We start from the raw sequence: 21974 nt of genomic DNA, 5'->3' as shown, positions 1-21974 counted from the left end.
TATGGTGAAAGAACACAACCCTGATGCACGCCTTTCCTGACTTTAAACCAGTCAGTATCCCCTTGTTCTGTCTGAACAACTGCCTCTTAATCTATGTACAGCTTCATCATGAGCACAATTAAGTGTTCTGGAATTCCCATTCTTCATAATGTTATCCATAATTTGTTATGATCCACACAGCCGAATGCCTTTGCACAGTCAATAAAACACAGGGAAACATCCTTCTGGTATTCTCTGCTTTCAGGCAGGATCCATCTGACATTAGCAATGATATCTCTGGTTCCACGTCCTCTTCTGAAGCCGGCCTGAATTTCTGGCAGTTCCCTGTCGATATACTGCTACAGTCGTTTTTGAATGATCTTCAGCAAAACTTTGCTTGTGAGTGATATTAATGATGTTATTCTATAACTTCCACATTCATTTGGATCAGCTTTCTTGGGAATAGGCATAAATATGGATCTCTTCCAGTCAGTTGGCCAGGAAGCTGTCTTCCATATTTCTTGGCATAGACGAGTGAGCACCTCCAGCACTGCATCCATTTGTTGAAACATCTCAGTTGATGTTCCATCAATTCCTGGAGGCTTGTTTTTTGCCAGTGCCTTCAGAGCAGCTTGGACTTCTTCCTTCAGTACCATCAGTTCCTAATCATATGCTACATCTTGAAATGGTTGAACATCGACTAATTCTTTTTGGTATAATAACTCGGTGTATTTCTTCCATCTTCTTTTGATGCTTCCTGTGTCGTTTAATATTTTTCCCATAGAATCCTTCACTATTGCAACTTGACGCTTGAATTTTTTCTTCAGTTCTTTCAGCTTGAGGAACATCGAGTGTGTTCTTCCCTTTTGGTTTTCCACTTCCAGCTCTTTGCACATGTCATTATAATACTTTGTCTTCTCGACAATCATATAGTCTACTATGCTGGGAATGACAACTCGAAGAGGAATGCTGTTGCATTCATTGTCAAAAAGAACATTTCAAGATCTATCTTGAAGTACAATGCTGTCAGTGATAGGATAATATCCATACGCCTACAAGGAAGACCAGTTCATATGACTATTATTCAAATATATGCACCAACTACTAGGGCCAAAGATGAGGAAATGAAGATTTTTATCAGCTGCTGCAGTCTGAAATTGATTGAACATGCAATCAGGATGCATTGATAATTACTGGTGATTGGAATGTGAAAGTTGGAAACAAAGAAGAAGGATCAGTAGTTGGAAAATATGGCCTTGGTAATAGAAACAATGCTGGAGATTGAATGACAGAATTTTGCAAGACCAACGACTTCTTCATTGCACATACCTTCTTTCACCAACATAAAAAACATAAATGGTGACTATACACATGGACCTCGCCAGATGGAACACAGAAATCAAATTGACTACATCTGTGGAAAGAGACAAAGGAAAAGCTCAATATCATCAGTCAGAACAAGGCCAGGGGCCGACTGTGGAACAGATCATCAATTGCTCATATGCAAGTTCAAGCTGAAACTGAAGAAAATCAGAACAAGTCCACGAGAGCCAAAATATGACCTTGAGTATATCCCACCTGAAATTAGAGACCATCTGAAGAATAGATTTGATGTATTGAACAGTGGGGACCGAAGACCAGACAAGTTGTGGAATGATATAAAAGACATCATTCATGAAGAAAGCAAGAGGTCATTGAAAAGACAGGAAAGAAAGAAAAGACCAAGATGGATGTCAGAGGAGACTGTGAAACTTGCTCTCGAACGTCGAACAGCTAAAGCAAAAGGAAGAATTGATGAAGTAAAAGAACTGAACAGAAGATTTCAAAGGGAGGCTTGAGAAGACAAAGTAAAGTAAATAAACTCTATATGGTAATAATTTTTACTGTGTATATTTATGAGAAAGTTTAGTGTAGTATTTAAGTTCAAACTTTGGTTTGAGCCTGGGCTCCAAAACTTACGAGCTCTCTGAACTTGGATAATTTATTTTTCCATCCCTAAGCTACTTTTCCGTATGTAAAATGGAGATTACTGTAAATTCTTTTTACATTTTTAAGGATTTAATAAAATGATCCATTTAAAGCACTTAACATTGAACCTGCCATGTCCTTAGGGTTCAAATAAATGTCAGCTAATGTTGTTATCTTTGTGTTTATAATCACCTTTACTATTACTCCGTGCATGTACAGAGATAAATGACTGCAAAGAAATACACATTTCTGGTTGAACAGATTATCTCTACATAATAGAATTATTGATGATTGGCATTTTCTTCAAAGTTTTGCTTATTTTACACATATTCTGCAATAGAACTTTTATAATATAGCTGAAAAAACTTTTATTTATTATTATTCAAATATTTGATACTTTTCAGTTTTTAAAAAAAGCAGCACTGTTCTGAACCCCAGAAAATTTTGCCTGATGGTCTGCCATGAGCTTATTTGGTTAGTTCGTTGGGTGTGATTTCTATTTTGAGGAAATAATCACAGCAATCAACATCTCAAAAGTACCACCATGATTTGCTCCTGGTCCAGGAGTTGGTACTACGGCTATGTAACCAGATCACAAATAACAGAGCTGAGGCTACTGCATCAGGCAGCTTTCCAGATTGTTGACAATAGCTATGTGATGGAAAATGTGGCAGAATGGGGAGAAGCGCCTGACCTGCAGATTTAGTGGTCCACTGTCATTGTTGATTGGTTGAGTGACCTTTTAATTGTAACCTAAGTAGCCAGGAGTCTTTGTTTATAGAGGGTTTCTAGGACTGCAATCTTTCACATGCATCCTTAGAGCACTGTGTACTTTATAGCACTGAACCACTGTTCGATTTCTGGCTTTCTTTGGAAGAGATTGTAAATCTTTTGTTGCAATGTTATTGATCCACAGAATTCTAATTTGATAATTAAAAAAAAACTCCCCAGAATTTGCCAACATATATATTCTATTTTTATGACTTAAAGTCATGCAATATTTGTAGAAGAACAAAAGTATAAGTACATTTAATTTTACAGTTCATAGGATAGTACTATCATTGCAAAAATGGAACAATCCTTGTGCAATATCTGAAAAACGTATGAAAGATTTTTTTTCCTAACCAAATACATCCTGTGTGTTTTATTTTCCCTAATATATATCTCTCTTTCTCTCAAAAGTTTTTTGATTGATAAATAAATCTAGAGAAACTTTTTGGATTATTCTTCTACTTTTTTAAGTAAAGATGTTTAAGAGCTACTTCAGAGCTTTATTTTTAAATCATCCTTAAATTGAAATTATTCACTAACAATCTAGACAAGAACCTCTTGAGTCAGATTGCTACATGCCTAGTTCTGCTTTAATACTAAAGGAAAATTCCATCACTATGTAAAAAGAAAAAAAATCTTCCCTTTTTCTAACTCCTACTCTTCAAAATATTGCTTTATTCCAGTCTCTCCAGACCCAGACTATCAGAACACCTAGTCCTCCTAAATACAATGAGTGATTCAGGAGTAGGTCAGTGCTCTGGACCAGGTCATAGTGATTTACTCAGAGATGGATACTAGGGCCAAGTTGGTCTAATCAGAGTAAATCCTGAGGCTTTTTCAGGTACTACCAGGAAAAATTATCATCTCTTTTCTGCTGAACTCAACCCAAGAGGATTGGAGCCTGAAGTTGCAGTTGACTACCACATGGGGAGGGCCTATACTAGAATAAAACCAATAAAACAAACAAACTAGTTGCTGCCAAGTCAATTCCGACTCATGGTGACTTTATGTGTGCAGAGTAGAACTACACTCCAAAAGATTTTCAAGGCTATGACCTTTTGGAAGCAGATTGCCAGGCCTGTCATCTGAGGCACCTCTGGGTGGGTTCAAACAGCTAACCTTTAATTTAGTAGCAGAGCTTAACAGTTTGCACCATCCAGGGACTCCAAAGCCAATACATCAAACAAAACAAAACAAACCCATTGCCATCGAGTTGATTCCAATTCATAGCAACCCCATAGGACAGAGTAGAACTGCCCCATAGGGTTTCCAAGGCTGTAATCTTTACAAAAGCAGACTGCCACATCTTTCTCCTGTGGAGTGGCTGGTGGGTTTGCACCACTGACCTTTCAGTTAGCAGCTGAACACCTTAACCACTGCACCACCAGGATTCCTATAAAGGTAAGCAAAGGCAAAAAATACAGAAAGACTCTGCACTGATTACATCATTTGAGTCCTTGTTTCTAGTTGTTCCTGAAGCTAAGTATTCATCATTCTTCTCCTTAGAGTTAGATTTTCTGTCACTTGCTGCAGAAATATTCTTAACCAAATGATAGAAGTATATGCAAAGTGAGAAAGGAGGAAAAAGGAATAAATGACTAAAGTTTTCACAAAAAAGTGTCATTTACTTTTAAATGTTGTGTTAAAACACAAATATGAAGAGTGCTGGAAAACTATGGGAATGGTTGATAGTGATGGTTGAACAACATGGTAAATGTAATTAATGTACAAAGCTGACAGTGATAGGATAATATCCATATGTCTACAAGGAAGACCAGTTAATACAACTATTATTCAAATATACCCACCAACCACTAATACCAAAGATGAAGAATCTAAAGATTTTTACCCACTTCCGCAGTCTGAAACTGAACAAACATGCAGTCAGGAGGCATTGATAATTACTGTGGATTGGAATGTGAAAGTTGGAAGCAAAGAAGACAGATCGGTAGTTGGAAAATAAGACCTTGGTGACAGAAATGATGCCGGAGATTGCATGAGAGAATTTTGCAAGACAAATTCTTCCTTGCAAATATCCTTTTTCCAACAACATAAATAGCTGCTATACACATGGAACTCACTGGATGGAATACACAGGAATCAAACTAACTACATCAGTGGAAAGAGATGATGGAGAAGCTCAGTATCATCAGTCAGAACAAGCCCAGGGGCCAAGTGAGGAACAGATCATCAATTGCTTGTATGCAAGTTCAAGTTGAAGCTGAAGAAAATTAAAACAAGTCCTCAAGAGCCAAAATATGACTTCGAGTGTATCCCACCTGAATTAGGGACCATCTCAAGAATATATCTGATGCATCAAACTCTAATGGTCAAAAACCAGACAAGTCATGGAATGATATCACAGATATCATACATAAAGAAAGCAAAAGGTCATCAAGCAGATGGGAAAGAAAGAAAAGATTAAAATGGATGTCAGAAGAAACTCTGAAACTTGCTCTTGAGGGTAGAGTAGCTAAAGTGAGTGGAAGAAATAATGAAGTAAAAGAGCTGAACAGAAGATTTCAAAAGGCAGCTCCAGAAGACAAAGTGAATTATTATAAAGAAATGTGCAAAGACCTGGAGTTAGAAAACCAAAAGGGAAGAACACGCTCATCATTCCATAAGGTGAAAGAAACGAAGAAAAAATGCAAGCCTCCAGTTGCAATATTGACTGAGTCTATGGACAAATTGTCAAATGACTCAGGAAGCATCAAAAAAAGATGGAAGGATACACAGAGTCACGGTACCAAAAAGAATTTGTCAACATTCAACCATTTCAGGAGGTAGCATATGATCAAGAACCAAAGATACTGAAGGAAGAAATCCAAGCTGCACTGAGTGCACTGGTGAAAAACAAGGCTCCGGGAATTGATGGAATACTGATTGAGGTGTATCAACAAAGGGATGCAAGGCTGGAAGGGCTCACTCATTTATGCTGAGAACTTAGACAAGAGTACCTAGCCAACTGAATGGAAGAGATCCATATTTGTGTCTCTTCTAAGGAAAAGTGATTCAACAGAATGCATAAATCATGGAATAATATCATTAATATCACAAAACCAAACCAGTGCCGTCGAGTCGATTCCAACACCAACCAAGTAAAATTTTGCCAAAGATAATTCAAAAACTGTTGCAGCAGTACATTGACAGGGAACTGCCAGAAATTGAAGCCAGATTCAGAAGAGGACTTGGAACTAGGGATATGATTGCTGATATCTGATCGAACTTAGCTGAAAGCAGAGAATACCCGAAAGATGTCTAAAAAAAACCAAACCCATTGCGAGTCGATTCTAACTCATAGCAGCCCTATAGGACAGAGTAGAACTGCCCCATAGGGTTTCCAAGGAGCGCCTGGTGGATTTGAACTGCCAACCTTTTGGTTAGCAGCTGTAGCTCTTAACCACTATGCCACCAGATGTTTACTTGCATTTTATTGACTATTCAAAGGCATTTGCCTGTGTGGATCATAACAAATTATGGACAACATTGGGAAAAATGGGAATCCCAGAACACTTCATTGTGCTCATGAGGAACCTGTACATAGATAAAGAGGCAGATGTTCGGACAGAACAAAAGGGAAACTGCATGATTTAAAATCAGGAAAAGTGTGCATCAGGGTTAAGTCCTTTCATCATACTTGTTCAATGTGATTGCTGAGCAAATAACCCGAGAAACTCAACTATGTAAAGAAGAATGTAGCATCAGGATTGGAAGGAGACTCATTAAAAACCTGCGATATGCAGATGACATAACTTTGCTTGCTGAAAGTGAAGAGGACTTGAAATACTTACTGATGAAGATCAAAGACCATAGCCTTCAGTATGAGTTACATCTCCACATAAAGAAAACAAAAATTCCCACGACTGGGCCAAAAAGTAACATCAAGGTAAATGGAGAAAAGATCAAAGTTGTCAAGGATTTCATTTTACATGGATCCACAATCAACACCCATGGAAACAGCAGGCAAAAAATCAAAGAACTTCCAAACTCCCTGAGGGACTGAATTGCTCGACTGAGGGCTGTGTGGACCACGGTCTTGGGGAACGTCTAGCTCAATTGGCTTAACATAGTTTTAAAAGAAAATTCTACTTTGCTGAGTAGCGTTTGTGGTCATAAAAGTCTGTGAGAGACCATCTAAGATATTCCACAAATCTCACCCCTTCAGGGGCAAGGATAATGAAGAAAACTAAAGATACAAGGGAAATATTAGTTCAAAGGACTAATGCACCACAATTACCAAGGCCTCCATCAGACTGAGTCCAGTACAACTAGATGGTGCCCAGCTACCACCACTGACTGCTCTGACAGGGCCCACAATAGAGGGTCCCAGACAGAGCTGCAGGAAAATGTAGAACAAAACTAAAAAGAAAAAAAAAAAAAAGACCAGTAGGCAGGGCCAAGACAGCAGAGTAGTCAGACACTTCCAGTGATCCCTCTTACAACAAAAATGTGAAAAAACAAGTGAAACAATTATATATATGACAAGTTAGTAGCCTGATCGTCAAAGGCAAAGTCAGAAAACGGACTGAGCAGCAGGGGGAGGGAGAGATGGATCAGAAGCAACAAGAAGTTACCGAACCTAAATCGATGGGACTCATCAGGCAACATTCCCTGGTGGGAGTGTGGCTGGGCTGGCAGTAATGTTCCAGACACGGATTCCTCAGGGAGAGACAAGGAGCTGCACAGCCTACTCACACCTCTGGAACCAGAGAATAATGGCACTCTTGGCAAAAGCTAAGTACTTGCATTTATTTTAATGTGCCCCTAGTCCCCAAACCACCTTCATTAGCTGTTGATTTCCCTGGGCCTGAGATAGGTCCTTATGCACTATGAGACATTCTCCCAGCCTTGGAGAAAGAATAAAACCACAACTGGAGAAAAAGATAATCTGCCTGCTCCACTAAGCTGGGGAGCTCAGGACAGAAGCAACTCCTGTCCAGGCACAAACAGTCCATGGACTTTGAATAACTTTCCACCCTGCATGGACCTGTGGCTGCGTATTTCAGGACAATAGGCCCTTGCTGGCAGATTGCAACTGTTTCAACTGTGCAGTGGAGAGGTGGGTGTTTGATGTTTGACACCGCTCTGCCTATTAAACAGGGTCCTCACCTACCCACATCAGGGGCATAACGGCCCGTGGCTCTACCCACATCACCTAGCCACCTGCAAAAGGGGTCCAAGGTCAAGTGGCACCTCCCAGTCCTTACAACCAAAAGTGCTGGGTACCCATTGTCTGGATACAGAAACACCCACTTGGGCACTTTAGGGAACAAGGATGAGCTTTCCTCACAGACACTCGGGGGATGGTTGTCAGCCCCCTGCCTTGTTCAGAGCGTGACCCCCTGCTGCAACAAGATACCTGTACCTACACCAATTGCCCCTGCCCCTCTAAGACTGTAAGACAGAGCCTGTACCACACACTTGATAACCAACTAACTGGACACCTGAGCTGAATCCATACAAGAGAAGTGAATGGACTCCTAGGCTCATATACCTGATAACACCTCTAGCCATCTGGTGACAGGACGTTAGAGCTTCAAAGGTGAAAATAATCAAGCTAACTAACTCAAGCAACCTCTTTGGACACATCAAAACAAAACAAAGCAAGAAGCCAGGATACAGTAAGCAAATATAAAATAAACTAATACAATAACATATAGATGGCTCGGAGACAACAGTCAATATCAAGTCATATAAAGAAGTAGACCATGATCACTTCAACAGGTTCTCAAAACAAAGAATCAAGGAATCTTCCAGATGAACATGTCTTCCTGGAATTATCAGCTACAGAATACAAAAGATTAATATACAGAACTCTCCAAGGCATCAGGAACAAGATCAGGCAAAATGCAGAACAAGCCAAGGAACACACAGATAAAGCAGTTGAAGAAATTATAAAGGTTATTCAAGAACATAATAAAAAATTTAATAAGCTGTAAGAATCCACAGAGAGACACTGAACCTACCCACTGCCATTGAGTCGATTCTGACTCATAGTGACCCTATAGGAGAGAGTAGAACTGCCCTGCAGAGTTTCCAAGGAGCGCCTGATGGATTTGAACTGCCAACCGTTTGGTTAGCAGCAGTAGCACTTAACCACTGCACCACCAGGGTTTCCTCCACAGAGAGACAGCAATCAGAAATTCAGAAGATTAACAATAAAATTACAGCATTTGACAACTCAATAGAAAGTCAAGGAGCAGAATTGAGGAAGTGGAAGGCAGAATTAGTGAGACTGAAGATAAAACATTTGGCACCAATATATCAAAGAAAAATGGTATAAAAGAATTAAAACATGAAAATGATACTGATGAAGAGTGAGCTTCTTGGATCAAGTAGACACATGAGTCTATGTTGACATTTCCTGTCTGGAGGGGAGGTGGGAGGACGGAGAGGGTCAGAAGCTGGCCGAATGGGCATGAAAATAGAGAGTGGAGGGAAGGAGTGTACTGTTTCATTAGGGGGAGAGCAATTAGGATTATATAGCAAGGCGTGTATAAATTTTGGTATGAGAGACTGACTTGATTGATAAACTTTCACTTAAAGCTCAATAAAAATTAAAAAAATGAAGAAACCCTAAGAATCATCTGGGACTCTATCAAGAGAAATACCCCACGAGTGATTGGAGTACCAAAACAGGGAGGGATAACAGAAGATACAGAGAGAATTGTTGAACATTTGTTGGCAGAAAACTTCCCTGATATTGTGAAAGGTGAGAACATATCCATCCAAGGTGCTCATCAAACTCCACAAAAGGTAGATTTCAAAAGAAAGTCACCAAGACATATTATAATCAAACTTGCCAAAACCAAAGATAAAGAGAGAATTTTAAGAGGGGCTAAGGATAAATGAAAGTCACCTACAAAGGAGAGTCAATAAGAATAAGCTTGGACTACTCCGCAGAAATCATGCAGGGAAGAAGGCAAGTGGGATGACTTCTATAAAGCATTAAAGGGACAAAAACTGACAGCCAGGAATTATATATCCAGCAAAACTGTCACTCAAATATGAAGGTGAAAATAGGACATTTCCAGATAAACAGAAGTTTAGGGAATTTGTAAAAACCAAACCAAAACTACAAGAAATACTAAAGGGAGGTCTCTGGTTAGAAAATCAATAACATCAGATGTCAACTCAAGAGTAGAACACAGGACAGAGCAACCAGATGTCAACCCAGGTAGGGAAATCATAAAAATAAATCAAGATAAAAAAGCCCAAAACAGGGAAACAGCAATGTTGTTATGTAAAAGAGAAAAACATTAAAACAATAAAGAGGGACTAAGAAATGTAGTCATAGGTCTTTCACATGGAGAGGAAGACAAGGTGATATAAAGAAACAAAAGAGAGCTTTAAAATTAGGAAAATAGGGGTAAATATTAAGGTAACCACAAAGGAGACTAACAATCCTACTCATCCAAAATAACATACAAGAAAAAAATAGAGACTCAGCAGAAACAAAATCAACAACAATGCAAATGAGGAAAGGACGATATATAATCTACTCAGCACATAAAATTAAGTGGGAAAAAGAAACTGTCAACAACACACAGAAAAAGACATCAAAATGACAGCGCTAAACTCACACCTATCCATAATTACACTGAAAATAAGTGGACTAAATGCACCAATAAAGAGACAGAGAGTGGCAGAATGGATTAAAAAACAAGATCCATCTATATGCTGCCTACAAGAGACACACCTTAGACTTAGAGACACAAACAAACTAAAACTCAAAGGATGGAAAAAATATATCAAGCAAACAACAATCAAAAAAGAGCAGGAGTGGCAGTATTAATTTCTGACAAAATTGACTTTAAAGTTAAATCCATCAGAAAGGATAAGGAAGGACATTATATAATGATTAAAGGGACAATATACCAGGAGGATATAACCGTATTAAATATTTATGCACCCAATGATAGGGCTAACAGAGACAAAAAACAAACTTTAACAGCATTGAAAAGTGACATAGACAGCTCCACAATTATAGTAGAAGAATTTAACATACCACTTTCGGTGAAGGACAGGACATCCAGAAAGAAGCTCAATAAAGACACAGAAGATCTAAATGCCACAATCAACCACCTTGACCTCATAGACATATACAGAAGACTCCACCCAACAGCTGCAAAGTATACTTTCTGTTCCAACGCACATGGAACATTCTCTAGATTAGAACACATATTAGGTCATAAAACAAGCCTTAGCAGAATCCAAAACATTGAAATATTACAAAGCATCTTCTCTGACCATAAAGCCATAAAAGTAGAAATCAATAACAGAAAAAGCAGGGAAAAGATATCAAACACTTAGAAGCTGAACAATACCCTGCTAAAAAACGACTGGGTTATAGAAGACATTAAGGATGGAATAAAGAAATTCATAGACACCAACGAGAATGAAAACACTTCTTCCTATCAGAACCCTTGGGACACTACTAAAGCAGTGCTCAAAGGTCAATTTATATTAATAAATGCACACATACAAAGAGAAGAAAGGGCCAAAAATCAAAGAATTATCCCTACAACTTGAGCAAATAGAAAGAGAACAACAAAAGAAACCCTCAGGCACCAGAAAAAAGCAAATAATAAAAATGAGAGCAGATAAAGTGAAACAGAGAACAGAAAAACAATTGAAAAAGTTAACAAGATCAAAAGCTAGGTCTTTGATAAAATTAAAAAAAATTGATAAACCATTGGCCAAACTGACAAATGAAAAACAGGAGAGGAAGCAAATAAGCCAAATTAGAAATGAGACCGGTGATATTACAACAGACCCAACTGAAATTAAAAGAATCATATCACATGACTATGAAAAATTACACTCTAACAAATTTGAAAACTTAATAGAAATGGATGAATTCCTAGAAACACACTACCTACCTGAACTAACACAAACAGAGGTAGAACAACTAAATAGACCCATAACAAAAGAACAGATTGAAAAGGTAACCAAAAAAACTCCCAACAAAAAAAAGCCCTGGCCTGCACAGCTTCACTGCAGAGTTCTACCAAACTTTCAGAGAAGAGTTCATACCACCACTACTAAAGGTATTTCAGAGCACAGAAAAAGAAAGTATACTCCCAAACTCATTCTATGAAGCCAGCATAACCCTGATACCAAAACCAGGTGAAGACACCACAAAAAAAGAAAATTATAGACCTATATCCTTCATGAACTTAGATGCAAAAATCCTCAACAAAACTCTGTCCAATAGAATTCAACAACATATCAAAAAAATAATTCACTATAACCAAGTGGGATTCATACCAGGTATACAGGGATAGGTCAACATTAGAAAAACAATTAATGTAATTCATCATATAAATAAAACAAAGGACAAAACCACAATGATTTTGAGTATAGCGCAGGACGGGGCGGTGTTTCCCTCTGTTGTACGTAGGGTCGCTATGAGTTCGAAAATGACTCAATGGCACCTAACAACGACAACAAAAAACTGTACTTGTGAAGATTGTTGAAATGGCAAATGTTCTGTTACATATATATTTACCACAATTAAAAACAAATAGAGAAGTAGGACTTCACTGGGTAGAATAGTTAGGAAAGGGAGTTCCTGCTTAAAGAACAGCAAGTGCAAAAGCATGAAAGTATGAATGTGCATGGTGTTTTCAAGGAACGGCAAGTCAATACTATGCAGGATATGATAAAATATCTACATAATGTCAGTCATAAAATCTAATAACTCAACAGAGTCCTGGGAATACAAATTAATCTTTTTCCAGATATCAAAAGGAGGTGATAGATAAAGGTTTTCTTGAATGAATCACTTTATAAAGAAGGAAAAGTTGAGGAGGAGACTGAAGAAGGGAAAGAAGAAAACCAAGATCACCTGTAAGAGGCAAGGGAATAATAGTTTTTACATTTGTCTCTTTGTATATTTGTGTGTTCTGTAGGTCAGTTCTTTATTATATATTAGTAGAGCAAGATTACTTCGATGCTACCTAAGTGAATTGTTATATCTGGGGAAGTTTGGAGTACAGGTAAATTTGGATTCTTATATACTTTGAAAGTGGTATTTTTCAATATTCAGATATGCTTCCCATTTAGAGAATGAGGGGCAAAAAAATATAGTTTTCATTTCTTCCTTAAAAGACAAACTTTATGTTGACTAAATTCAAACTATGGAATATGACACAGTTATAATGGGTTTCATTTAGACACTTTTTTCAGCAAAGGGAAATTTGCTTCCTGTAAACATACAAACCAGCTATTAGGTTAATAAGGAAGATAAGTAGAAGGAGATTTCTCTGCAACCTCAAAAGTAATAGATGATTTAAGAAAGCCTAAGATAGACAACTCTTATTTTTTCTGATTATAATGATAATAAAAGCTCATGTTAGAAATTTGGAGAATATAGAACATTTATAAAGATCAAAATTAAATGAGTATGGTCCTATGATGCTGACAGAGCTAATGCTATATTTCTCTCCGTTCTTATTTTTTACGCGCATTTTTACTGAGCACCACTCTTTTATTTTACCCATCTGGGTTTTAGTTGTGTATTCTACTTTCTGTACCTGAAATGAATTGGCAAACATTCATCATGCTATTAAATATTTTTTATTATGTATCTTTTAAAGCATTATATAACTGTCCACCTGATGAATATAATATTCAGTTAAATATTGTTGGAAATTTAGGTAATTTCCAATTTTTCACTGTTATAGATAAATATTTAATGAATATATTTTGGACCAGTAAAGTTGATGGCACCTCTATCTCCTCAAAATGAATTTCCTTCTCACTCAAAAATAAGAAGGAGAACTTGGTCAAAAAGAATGGTTATTTTAATATATTTTATGCAAAAGCTCATTTTCCTTCAAAAAATGTTAACAACTTATATTTGCATTAGCAGACTATGACATTATTTCATTACACCTCCAAAGCACTGTTTATTATAGTAAGAGAAAGTTTTTCAAATTTGACAAATAAAAATATTGTACCTGAAACTATTGCCCTGAGATGTTTAAATATTAAACCAAAAATATCCCCTGCAGTCCTCTAAAACCTGAATAATAGTTTAGCTTAAATAGTAAAATGTCTGCCTTAATCATTATGGTCTTTTAAGAACTATCTATAAGGTAGATATACAGGGGAATAAGGAATACACAGAGTCATTGTACCAAACAGAATTGGTCGATGTTCAACCATTTCAGGAGGTACCATGTGGGCAGGAACCAGTGGTACTGAGGGAAGAAGTCCAAGCTGCACTGAAGGCATTGGTGAAAAACAAGGCTCCAGGAATTGACAGAATACCAATTGAGATGTTTTAACAAACAGACGCCGGGCTGGAAGTACTCACTCTTCTATGCCGAGAAATTTGGAAGGCAGCTACCTGGCCAACTGACTGGAAGAGATCCGTATTTATGCCTATTCCCTAGAAAGGTGATCCCACCGAATGTGGAAATTATCGAACAATATCCTTAATATCAAGAGCAAGTAAAATTTTGCTGAAGATCATTCAAAAGCAGCTGCAGCAGTATTATCAATGGGGAACTTCCGGAAATTCAAGCCGGATTCAGAAGAGGATATGAAACCGGGGATACCACTTCTGATGTCAGATGGATCCTGGCTGAAAGCAGAGAATACCAGAAAGATGTTTACCTGTGTTTTATTCACTATGCAAAGGCATTTGACTGTGTAGATCCCAACAAATTATGGATAAATTGAGAAGAACGGGAATTCCAAAACACTTCATTGTGCTCATGAGGAACCTGTACATAGATCAAGAGGCAGTTGTTTGGACAGAACAAATGGATACTTCATGGTTTAAAGTCAGGAAAGGTGTGGGTCAGTACTGTATCCTTTCACCATACCTATTCAATCCATATGCTGAGCAAATAATCTGAAAAACTGGACTATATGAAGAAGAACACGGTATCAGGATTGGAAGAAGATTAACAACCTGTGTTATGCAGATGACACAACCTTGCTTGCTGAAAGTGAAGAGGACTTGAAGCACTTACTGATGAAGATCAAAGACTACAGCCTTCAGTATGGACTGCACTTCAACATAAAGAAAACAAAAGTCATCACAGCTGAACCAATAAGCAACAACATGATAAACAGGGAAAAGATTGACATTATTAAGAATTTCATTTTACTTGGGTCCACGAGTAACACCCATGGAAGCGGCAGTCAAAAAATCAGAAGAAGAATTGCATTGGGCAAATCTGCTGCAAAAGACCTCTTTAAAGTGTTGAAAAGCAAAGATGTCACCTTAAAGGCTAAGAATTGACGCTTTTGAATTGTGGTGTTGACGAAGAATGCTGAATATACCACAGACTGCCAAAAGAAGGAACAAATCTATCTGGGAAGAAGTACAACTAGATTGCTCCTTAGAAGCAAGGATGGCGAGACTACATCCAGGATCAGTCCCTGGAGAAGGACATCATGATTGGCAAAATACAGGGTCAGGGAAAAAGAGGAAGACCCTCAATGGGATGGACTGACACCATGGCTGCAGCAATGGGCTTAAGCATAACAATTGTAAGGATGGCATAGGACTGGGCAGTGTTTTGTTCTGTTCTACATAGGGTCAGTATGAGTCAGAACCAACTCAATGGCACCTAACAACAATATAAGGCAGCCCTGGTGGCACAGTGGTTAAGCTTTTGGCTGCCAACCAAAAGGTCGGTAGTTCGAATCCACCAACAGTTCCTGGGGAACCCTATGGGGCAGTTCTACTCTGTCCTATAGGATTTCTATGAGTCTGAAGTGACTGGACAGCAATGGGGTAAGGGATCAAACTGACAACAGCAACTGAAAGATTAGATAGGAACCTTAGAGGGCAGTGAGTTTATAATGAGAGAGAAACAACTCAGAAAAAGAGGCTGAGCAGTTGCACAACTGGAAGAATGTAACCAATGCCACTGAACTGTACATGTATAAAGTGTTGAACTGGTGCATACTTTGCTGTGTATATTCTCAACAACAAAATAAATTAAATTAAAAAATTATATATGCTATCTTTTTGCTGTTTTAACTAAAGTTCCTTAGTTACTTACTGAGGTAAAACTTTCATTTTGTTAGCCTTTTTGTATTTTTACGCTGTGAATAATTTAGAGCTTTTGTTGATCTTTATATGGTAAGTTGTAGTCAGACGCGTTATCCGTTGCACCACTGGCCCTCATGACTGGCTCATTTCCTTTAGGAAACCCTGGTGGCATAGTGGTTAAAGCACTACGGCTGCTAACCAAAAGGTTGGCAGTTCGAATCCACCAGGTTATCCCTGGAAACTCTATGGGGCAGTTCTACTCTGTCCCATAGGGTCGCTATGAGTCAGGATCGATTCAGCAGCAACGAGGGTTATATGGTAAGACTTTTTAACTCTGCTATGAATGTTTTCCTCAATTGGTTTTCATTTTAATTTCCTTAACCTGTATATAAGAAGCAGAACTTTACACTTGACATTTTTACATAATCAAACATTTCCTTTTGTGACATCTTTTTTTTTTCTTTAATCTGAAAAGTTTTCTCTGAGATCTGGTGAACATCTAATATACTTTTTTGCTAACAGCTATTTTATTATTTTAATTTTTTTTTTTACAGTTAGCTTCTCAACCACCTACAATTAAGTTTTTTGTAAGGTAAGGATCTTTTTTAATTGAAAAAGTATTCCAGAACCACCTGTTAAATAGCTCTTCATTTCCCCCAATAACCTATGCTAATTCTCTACTATGTTATAAATTCTTAAATGTAATAATAAAAGAAAACAGTTGCTGTGGAGTTGATTCCAACTCATGGTGACCTCATATGTGTCACAGCAGAACTCAGTGGCTGATTTTTCAGAATTAGATCACCAGGCTTTTCTTCCAAGGCACCTCTGGGTAGACACTTACCTCCAAACTTTAGGTTAGCACTTGAGTGCATAAACAATTTGCACCACACAGGGACTCCTGACTCCTGAATGTATTAGGGTCTGTTTAAATGTTATTGCTTTTGAGTAATGTTTTTTCATTATATGAATAGAAGCTGGCCACTGTAGGGAAATAACTTAATAAGTCAAATTATAAAGAAAAAGATCTCATACATAAATCCACCAATCCAGATTTAATTCTCTTTTGGAGCCTGTCTATCTATCATCATCATCTCCACTTATGTGTGTATGTGTATGTGTGTGTGTGTGCCTGTGTGTGCAAGTTGAATGTGAATATTTTTATAATTTTTTATAAAATTGATTCAAAACCTGCCATACTGTATTGTCCTATTGTAGCCTGCTTTAAGCATATCTAGGTAGTGCAAATGGTTAAGCACTCATGGTCTGAGTCCAACCAGAGGCACCTAGAAAGAAAGGGCTGGCAATCTACTTCCAAAAGATCAGTCATTGAAAACCCTATAGAGCACAGTTCTACTCTGACACGCATGGGGTCACCACGAATTGGAATTAATTCTGTTTTTTTTTTTTATGGTTATACTGCTTTTAAAAATTATATCGATTTCTCTTATATCATGAAATAATCTTCAAAAACAAAAATGTAAATAGTTGCATAGTATTCCATCATGGAGTTTCACCATGTTGGATTCTTAGGTTATGTTCATATCATTAAATATTATTTAAAAATAGTTCTATGTAGTTGCATAACATCTCAAAAAGGTTATTTTCACCATAATTTAATTTTTTCCATAAATTTTGGATGTTTAGAGGGTCAGGTTTTTGGTATTATAAAAGAACCTACAATAAAACAGCTTTCCTATAGAAAAATGTGGTTGACATTGTGATATCTTTATTATAAACCCATAGATGTGCAATTACTAGGTCAAAGTACATGTACACTTGGCTAGTTATTCTGTTTTAATGCTCTATTTGTTGAATATGTGCTAGTGCCAAATGGTTTTAGCTAATGCCAATTTAAAGGCATATATATTTTGGAAGTACACACACACACACGTACATACATACATATGTATACCCTTGTATATATATATTAAGGCAAAAACAAAAAAACAAATCCGTTGCCTTTAAGTCAATTCTGACTCATAGCGACCCTATTAGAACAGACTAGAACTGTCCTATAGGGTTTCCAAGCAGCAGCTGGTGGATTCAAACTGCCAAACTTTTGGTTAACAGCAAGCTCTTAACCACTGAGCCACCAAGGCTCCATATTAAGGCGAGTTCCCTCTTAATAGCCTTTTTGATGCAATTTTCTTGATTTTTCTTGCTCTTTTATTCTTATAGAAGAATGTTAGATTCATATTATCCAGTTAAACTATGCCATTGAGATTTTCATTGAGATTGCTTTAAATTTGTAATTTGATTTGTGAAGAAATGACTTATTCACAATTCTAACTGTTCCTATCCAGATATATGGTATTTCTTTTGAGTCATTCAAGTTTTCGGTTATGCCACTCAATTTCATATTTTCTTCTTTTTACATAGATCCTTTACATTTCTTGCTAAAGGATTATTCTTAGTTATATACTTTTTTTACGTTTAAATACTCTCTTTTCTGTGATGTGTTCTATCTGATTATACGTGGTGTACCAGAATTCTAATTTTTCTATTCTGCTAGCTCTTTGATCTCTCATTAGTACATCACCTGTAAATAATGACAATTTTGCCTTTTTTCAATAATTACTCCTTTTACTTTTTCTTAATATCTTCTAGCCCTAAGTAGAACATCAATAACAATGTTAAATAACAGTTGTATTTATGTTTCTGATTTCAACCGGAATGTTTCTAGTGTTTGCTATTAAGCACTTTGCATTCATGCTAAGTAAATTTTTTTTAGATTACTTAGAAAGCTTTTTTACAGCATGAGGAGAAAGTGTTTCTTCTATCAAATGACTTCAGCACCCATTAAGACGAATATATAATGCTTTTCTTTTATTTAGAGTTGTGAGCATTTTTCTTGATAATAAGAGCTAATATTTTATGTAGCCACATTTGTTATATGCCAAGCACCCTTCTAAGCACTAAGTATGAACTCATTTAATTCTCACAAAAACTCCTATAAGTCGAGGTAACAGTCAAAATATTTAAAAACTGGTATGGCAGTGCTGTGCAGTCCCCCCCAACCCCTCAATCCATTGTGCCAGCCATGAACCCTTAGTTGCTGGATTATGTGGAGATCTAGGGCTCCCCAGAAGAGGACACGGTGATGAGGAGTCATGTAAGAGACCCAAGAAAATGGATATTTACCCATCAGGCCAGAAATATTTTGACAAATGGTTTGACCACATCTATGCATCTCAGCTGAATATCAACCTTGTCTATGAGGTAAGTACTACTATTATCACCATTTTCAGTTGAGAAAACTGAAGCATAGGAATGTAACTTATCAAATAGCAAAGGAAAGAGATATGATTAAGAACCTAGAAGTCTGGATTCACAATCCATGCTTCTAATCACTTTATCTCCTCTACATAGACTTTCTGAAATAAATATACCTTTCTATTTGCATTTCCTGGATAACTCTTCTAAATCTTAATATATTATTCTGACAAAATACTGACAGATTCAATGTGCTATATTTATGTCTAGAATTATTGTACCTCTGTTATTAAGCACAATTAGTTAGAAATTCTATAACCGTCATTCGTTCTGTATATCTCTCAGGTTTTCTTATATAATCTAACTTCAAATAAGAATCAAGACTCTTTCCATATTTGTAAATGACTTGTAATCATTTAAATAGGAGTTATGTTCTTAAGACTTTAAAGTATTTGTACATAAAAATATTTGGGCCTATAACCTTTTGAAGGAAGTCATATTTGGACTAATTTATAAGTTTATTTAATGGTTATTGTTCTTTTCAAAGTTTCCATTTTGTTTAATCTCAATCTTGGCAATTTATACTTTTCAAAAATTTTGTTATCCATATATAATTTAAAATATATTTTCCAGAGTTTTTCACAATATTCATTTAAAATTATTTACACTTTTCCACATCCCAGAAGACTTCTAGGAAAAGATTGGATTTTATAAATTTATATATTTTTAAGAGTGTCATAAACCCATGAGTTAATATTATTGCGGAATAAGAAATGTTCAGAATGAAGGGAGGAGCACTACTGTCTCAACTGCTGAGAAGAAATATAGGGAATTTGAATTATTGTAAGAATTTGGGATTTTATAAATGAGACAGGATGAGTAGCATCATTTGAGAGATTGGCCTTTGCTGGAAAACAAATTATGCCCCAAAATAAAGTCCTTTGGGGGATAGGAAATGAGAGGAGAATCTTAGAAAGAAAAATATGCAAATTTAAATGAATATGACAGAGATCACTTTTCTATATTATAGATTTATGGATTTGGCTTTCCTGGTGTTGGTGATATCCTAACACAATTTATGTAACAGCTTACAGAAAGGGAGATCAAGGCCCATTCTGCAACAGCTAGATAAATTCACCATGCTGAGCAGCATGAGAAACAGCTACTTAGCTGTATTTGTCTAAATGACTTTGACCTTAACCCTGCTCTAGGTAAATAAGAAGTACATAGAATTGGAAGTTGTGATTTTTAATTTTTCCTTAAATGATCCTTTAATGAATTTGCTTATTGTATGCTAACATGTATCTGGGTTTAGTGATGTTATTATGAAAGTACGAATCCGAAAAAAAATGCATGAGTTTGTTGTTTGAATTCTTATCTAACTTGTGTATTAAAAGTTAATATGGTGTGGGAAATTGACCTGTTTCCTAAACTGTATGTTGATAGACTGAAAATAATTTACTACTAAAATCCTTCATACTTTGGTCTGGAGGAATTATGCTGGATAGAAAAATTTATGACTCTGAGGAATACCCAGGTAACATCCCAGAGCAAATTAAGTAAAACTAAACAATACTCAGGTCGAAGTGGAGAATATATTTTAATTATAATTCATCATTTTGTCTCTAGTTATCTGAATTGAATTTTGGGGTGCTAGTGTGAACTGGCACGTCATCTTTACTTCCAACAATGTGAATGTATTATGTTTCGTCCTGTATATTAACCAGTATAAGTTAATAGATATTTTTACACTTGGGTATTATAAGTTTATGACATATTTCTTGGCAGGGAATACTGATATGTAACCATGTGGTATTCTGAATGGGTTTTTGAATGTGAGCTGGCTTGGCAAAAACCATAATCTTTTATAATCTATTTTATTTTACACTATTGAATTTTACATTTTCAGTGTAATCAATTGAATTCTTTACAGGTATAATTTCATTAAACAAGAAATTGATTAAATTTAAGCTTTATGGAAGGAAAATTGGAAATGAACTGAATGATATTAATTCTAATTGAAAATAGTCCACTGTTCCAAAATTAATTGATTTGGTGATGTCATTTCTGGGGATAGGAACTGTCGTTGGCAAATGTGCTCATTATTATGGTATTTCATGTTATGCTGATTGGTGGTGACGCCTTTTCATAAGTAAATCACTTGTAATAAGATTCTTTGGGCTGGTTTTCAAGTACAGGCTCAAGAATATAATACAGAGAAACCAGAGTATGGCATATTTAATCCATATGAATGATTAATTTGTACCCAAAAAACAATTACAGTCATTTGGAAAGTCAGAGCAATTACAAGCTACACATGTTGCTATTATATTTAGGTCTAAAAAAAAAAATTACAGGACTGGGCAATGGCAGTAAATTTGACCGAAGTCAAATGCTGCTACCTCCTCTCTAAAGCCTACCATGGCACCCTCCTAGCCATTATACATATCTTTATCATATGGTCAATATATGTTCTTATATATGTCTTCACTACTAGCTTGATGGACTCGTGAAGTGCAAAGAGCATGTCTTTATTATACTGATACTACTATGTCATTATCTACAACAATGTATTTGTTCCTAAACCCAGGTGAACGGCAGACGCTAATTTTTTTTAAAGGTATGACTTAACACTATGACTATATTGAGGAGTGAACTGGGTAAACAAAGGTGAGATAAACAAAGGATAAAATAAAGAAGCAAATTCTAAGAAATGTAAGATGGACCAAGAGAATTTCATATTCTATTGAAGAATGTCACAACCTTAGTGTTCTTTAAAGCTGGGTTCTCACATCCATGGAAATATCAGGTCCCTTGGGGTTTTCTTCTTTCTCTAATCTCCTATCTAAAGATTATGGATAAATTGAAAGATTCACACTTTCAGTAAATGTTTTAATTAGGACTCCTCATAAATAAACGAACATTCAAATCTTTAGAGTGAGACAGTACAGGAATGAAAACAAAATGGTTATCAAGATATTAGAAAATCTAAATCTCACAAATTTCTCATTTCCTGAAAAAG

This window comes from Elephas maximus, chromosome X, assembly GCF_024166365.1.
Source record: "Elephas maximus indicus isolate mEleMax1 chromosome X, mEleMax1 primary haplotype, whole genome shotgun sequence".
In the NCBI taxonomy this organism is placed as follows: Eukaryota; Metazoa; Chordata; class Mammalia; order Proboscidea; family Elephantidae; genus Elephas; species Elephas maximus.
Note: the sequence above shows the minus strand (reverse complement) of the source record.